A 6,482-nucleotide genomic window follows, 5' to 3' on the forward strand; every position below is an offset into this window, starting at 1 on the left:
CGTGGGGTTCAGTGCAGGCGTTGAGTTGAAGGAGGAGAGTGTATGGTTGAGTGTAGGGAGTTTTCACCGTAAGGAGTTGAGAGAATGAACTGTCGGCTTGAAAATAGGACTCGGGCTTGAGAACAGGAAATGAACATGAGTGGAAGGACTTAGCATATATCTGAGATAAAGATTGCATGATACTTCTATGGCAGCTAATTAGTGGTGAAGTCCATGCAAGGAAACACGTTGATGTGTGGCATGCAAGCTGTACTCATCTAGATAATAACATATGGCATCTCTAAGGTGACATAGATAGTGGAATAAAAATAGTATAATATAAAATATCTTAACAGTACAAATGAGTTTGTATTTATCTTGTTTGTACAAATTAGTATTTTAATGTTATTAGTTTAAATGGAATTATCCATCACGGGTGATTACAAAAATTTAAGAGTAGTATTTGGAGATATATATATTAACTAATATTTATAATAACAAGTTAACTATTAATTCTTGTTTAAATATATAAAGTTAAATATAGATGATATGATTTACAAATCTAAGTATGAAATTTATGCAAGATAATTGCATATTAACTGATATTTTAATTCTTAATTATTAGTTAAATATAAACATTTATATTTACAAAATTTAATTAACACATAACATCTTTTATACATATACATATATAATATCAACTATTTTTTAATGCATATTTACCACTCGTTAAATATATATATATATATTACATGTCGTCATTGCCTCGCATGCGAGCAAATTTTTTTATTTTCGCACACCGAATTTTATTATTTCACTCGTGCAAATATCCAAATAATATCACAGTCATTTCCCGATTTTTTTGACGTTTAGAACATAATGGAGAAATTCATTTTGCAAGCGGACGACGTTTGGGCAACGTCGAATATGTCTGTAGTCCGTCAACTTCGATCGCTTTCGTTCAATTTAATTGTGCGGGATCCCTCTTTGGTTAGATTTGATGCTCTAAATATATCGACGAAGCTTGTTTAACAAGTGGAGGCCATTTGGATAGTGTTTTGCTAGCGTACCGCATCCACTAACACGTTGTCGTTCGATAGAGTCGCATACGAATACGAACAACTTCTATTTGATATATTTGATGTCTTGAATGCATCGATATGATCCATTTTATAATCGAACAAAAGTTTAATCATTTCATTATGATCGAGGCACTGAGATCTTTGTTCTGAACGCTATCTTGTTTGCCAACAATAATCGATCATCACATCCGTTGCTTGCATTGATCATGGCAAATATACGGAGGTCAACAGTAGTTCCATGGCTCAAAGAGGTCATTTGGGTCAAAACAGCTTTTTGGACCCTTAAAGGGCCTCTTGGGTCAAACCTGTTGACTTTGTCAACCAGGTTGACCCAGGGGTTGGGAATGGATCCAACAGGTTGGAAATGAAATTTGAAATTTGTTGGAAGTGGTTGCATTCAATTTGCAGTTCATTTGGTTTGAATTTGACATTTGAATCTCATAGGGGTATTTTGGTCATTTTGACCTCTGGTCAACTAGGGGTCAAAATAGGTCCAGAAAAATGTAGTTTAATGTTCAATATGTCATAATAAATTGTTTGGAAGTGATTGGATGCTTTGTAGAAAGTTCCAATGTCAAAATCCACTGGATGGCAAGTCTAGTGGCATAGGCTGTAAATATCTGAGGGTTTTACATCCTATGGATTTCAATTCAATTTCTGGGGTTAGAAACCTCAGAATGGGCTCAAATTTGGAGGGTTGCCTCCAGAGACATGTCCCATCAGTATGCAACTGACAGACTCTGAATCGGAGGTCATTTGATTATGTTTTGAAGTGTTTGAAAATTCTCTAGAAAAGGCTTTCAGGACTTGGACCTTTGGCCTTGGATTTTGGGTTTCAAATTATGGATTTGGATTTTGAATTGATTTAAGGTCAAGATTAGTCCAAGTGACCTCATATAAAAATGAGGTCAACAAGGGGGTAATGAGTTGAAAAGCTTTTCAATATATGATGGGTTTATTGCACAACATCAAGAATTATAATAAGAGAAACACATAAGGAAAACACCTTATAAATCATGTTTTAGCATAGAGACAACTTTTCTTGTTAATATTAATATCCAGAGCCCCAAGGTTCAAACTATCACTACCCAACCCAACTTAATTAATACTCCTAACATGTTAACTTTGATTAGATGTCTGGGAAAAGATTTACCCAAGATCTAAGTGGAAAGAATAATCTCTTTTTATCTTCTTATTAATCATTTGGAGCCACTAATCATCATATAACTCGGCGATCATTTCATTTTATTTCATATCTATCTCTTTAATATATTGTATGAGCATGTAACAGTTAGTATGAATAATATGAATCAATGCAATCATTTTAACTCAACAATCATTACTCAATGACAATAAAAAAAAAATATTAGTATTTTTTGTCATATAAGTATAACACAACATTTGAAATCCTAAATCTATACATGTATATATCTCACCATTTTATTCTATCAATATGTCATGCCATACATATATTAGCATACTTGTTATATCATAATAAATATTCTATTTAGATTCTATGTATGTCATAAGAATTAGAGCATGTAAATCATATTTTATAATATATAGAAATGCAATGTTTGGATCATTAGTCACATCATATCATGTCTTTGTATTAGTCTTGTCATATATTTGCATATCAATCATATCATGTACCATGTTCATGTCATATCATTTCAGCTACACAATTATCATGTCATGCTCTATTTCATCAATACATATGAAATTTTGTTATGTATGCATATTGTACTTTAAACAATGAAGGATATCTAACTACATGTAATATTTTTTATGTATCAAATTCTATAAGTCGATCCTGCAAGTATCAATCTCAATCATATCAATCCTATAAATTTGAATAAGTCATATTATTCTCAATTACAAGTCAATAAGCTTTCATATAAGAAGTCACTAGTTCCTACGCATTGACATATCATATCGTACTAGTCAATCTCCGTATGCTTCCCATTTCATATATGTTAGCAACATTCCATGAACCTTATTTAAAGGAAAACTCATTGACCCACCATCTTATAGAGGATAATATGTCTTCAGCCAATATGAATCTATTAATCATTTTCAACCAACCTTTTTTACTTTTATACATATGTTATATAATGTATATTATAATAACAAACATCATGTACACATCCAATGCAAGTATCATAACATATAAATATATCCAGTATGTTCCTCCATATGCATGTATTATGCCAAAATACATGTTATACCAGATAACTTAATACATATTATGTTTTCCATGTTCATATATAGAACTATGACTCTTAATCATTTTATACTCATTATTACTCTACTCTTTTCTACTAAAGATGATATATACACAAAACCAACCGATAAAATTTCAATTTAAGCCCATCAAAATATTCAGATTGATGATATTTATCACATATCAGAAAGTTACATAGTTGAAATAATCCATATCAGGAGATAATACATTTTTATTAAATTCAGGGAAGAGAGAATAGACAAAACTCAAAATCATCAAAAATCGAGGTAGGGTTACAGTTACCTACCAAAATTAGTGGACTTTTTATAATTGGAGTGATAGAAAAAATTGGCCAGAACCTTGCTTTTTCTCTCTTCTCTCTCTCTGTTTCTATCCTCTTATCGTCTCCTTTCTCACATGTCATTCAAAGTGGAATGGGGAGGGATGGTGAGGTGAGGGTTTTGATATAAATGATTTTAGATATTTTATCTAAATAAAATAAAATTTATGACTCAACACCATAATGATCAAATCCTCAGCGACGCAACACTCCTTTAATTTCTTGTAAATCTAAGAGACTAGTGCTGCAACACCCAGATCTAGCATTGTTGTGCCACTCATTCTAAAGCTCTCATATAGAGAGGGCAGCACTACTGCATCACAACTCTTCTAGTCAAAATTTCAATATCACATGAATTTCAATTGTTAATTATTTAAAATTTAGGGTTATTGTACAAAATTTTGATGTGGCCAATGATGAAGACAAGATTTGTTATCATCTTGATCTTCTTCCAAAATATATAATATAACATTACTTAAGTGTGTTATTTATCACTAGCAAGTAGCATGCCACTTTAATTGAAAACTAAAACTCTAACCATCATTTTGATTTTTAGATTTCTTGATTTTGAAATTGTAATATTTTTATCTTCAATGAATTTTTGCAATTAAATCATTCATTAAAAAAAATTAAAACTTTTTCATGAATGTAGATAACATCTTCATTTTCATCCATTGTCTTGAAAATTTTTATATAAAATTTTTATTATTTGATAAGATAAAAACTCATAAATAGCAACTTCTTTTAATTTAACTTTTTGCTTGTATGTTCATCAAAATAAGTTGAAGTATTTTGTAGAAATCCCTAATGATGTGAATTGAGATTCACATACTTCAATCAAATTCTTTTATGTCTTACCAAGTATGTTCTATGTAATATAATATGTTTTATAATATACTTAAACAAAATCATCAGAGAGATAAAAATATATACTTTCAGATAAAACTCCAATTTAGAAGAAACTATCTATTTTCCTCAACAGCTTCCCTGGTTTACCTTACCAAAATAGTTACATATATATGACTGGAACCCTAATACATTCTTAGGAATATGTTGAGTACATATAGTGAACTTTCAAGAGTACATATGGTGACAAACGGTTAGAAGAGACTCCTCTGTGTTGCCATTAACTTAAAAGCAAGCTGCAGTTTCAGGGATTTCTAAAGCCAATCCCAGGCTTTCCTCTCTGTGAGTCATGCTTGGTATTGGCTTCTGCACCTTGATAATCTAGCGAGATCTCTACCAAGACCTTTCTTGTATAAATCTGCACAATTTTTTGAAATTTTCAGTTCTACAAAGAACTAAACCAAAAAATTTCTTTGAGCTTGTTCAGTTAATGTAATGTAAAAGAAGAAGGATTCAGAGGTTTTCTGAAGCCCTCTGAAGCCAGATATGATGCTATTTTATTAGCAAATTAACAGTACTGAAATGCTTATAACATAGTTCTTTAGCTTAAAATCTTCATAGTAAAATATTACATTGCTCATTGCATCTGAAGGCTCAGTAACATCATCCATAGGGAGGTCAGCCGATCCTGCAAAATAAACTGATTGTCTGATCGATTAACTTTGAAATGAAAGGATTTTGGATCTAAAACTAAATGTCTGAAACTAAAAAAAACTCACCTGAAGGTGTTTGTGAGAAGAGGAATAGACTAAGAATTACAAAGAATCTCAGCCTATGCATAGTCATTTCTATTGCTTGATTTCAAGCAAGATCTGTGTTCAATTAAGAGTGAAGGGTAGTCCCTTTTATGCATGTGGAAAGATCATGGAGGCTTCTGAAAATGGCCCAAACATAATGATACAGAAAGCTTCATGGAAGAATGATGATGAAATCCATTAAGCTACTAGCATTAAAAGTCAACTTTACTCATCATTTTTGAAATTCTTAACTCACTTTTATGAAAGAAGAAACTATATTAATGCTAAACAAGATTAGAGCCGAATAATGGAAAGAACCATGCATGAATTTAGACTCTCCTATGTGTTAGATTGTAGAGTCCAATTTTTGCCCTACGAAAAAATGAGCTGCGCTGATTTAATTTCCGGACGATTTTCATAATAAGATTATTAGTGGAGTTAGAAATGGGATGGTGAGCCCCTTTTTGGAAAGATTATTACGTGCGGAGTTCGGATGCATAGAATTGTTCGGTTTTGTGACTATGAACAGTAAAAGCGCAGTGGTGAATAATAACTGTGATTTTATTATTCACAGTCACAAAACCGAACGGTTTTCTATGACTAGACTCCACACGTAATAATCCCTCCTCCCCTCTTGGGGTTCAAAGACGGAGGCCATAAAAAATATTCAATATTCATGGTTATTTTATTATGGGTAATATGAAAATTTAATTATATATTTCAACTATTTTAGATTTTTTATTCATAAAGAGAGGGGGAGCACCATTTATATTATCTCAGAGATTAATGCTGTAACTTTTTACAACGAATAATGAATCTACTACAACAGCAACTAGACATAGTGAACCTGTATAAAATTCTGATGTAATATTGTGCTCAGATCTTCATTTTTTACTTTCCACTTTTTGCTCTCTTTATCTGCATAGATTTCATCTATCTCATCATAATATGAAATAAAATATTTAATAATTCTACCTTTAGTAATCCTCATCATCCAATGTTATGTTTGATATATCCAACTCCACATTCTCCATTGATGCTCAGTGGAATAGAGAGGGAGAAGAAACAATAGGCTAACTTGGAAACCATTGAAGAGGTGGGGATCAAATGCATCAATAGTTCAAGCACTAAGAAAGAGAATCCATATGCTTTTGTACTGTACAAGCAACCAACTTTGTAAATGTACCATATGAAATCAGTGCCTGAACTGACAA

This window comes from Dendrobium catenatum, unplaced genomic scaffold, assembly GCF_001605985.2.
Source record: "Dendrobium catenatum unplaced genomic scaffold, ASM160598v2 fragScaff_scaffold_1056, whole genome shotgun sequence".
In the NCBI taxonomy this organism is placed as follows: Eukaryota; Viridiplantae; Streptophyta; class Magnoliopsida; order Asparagales; family Orchidaceae; genus Dendrobium; species Dendrobium catenatum.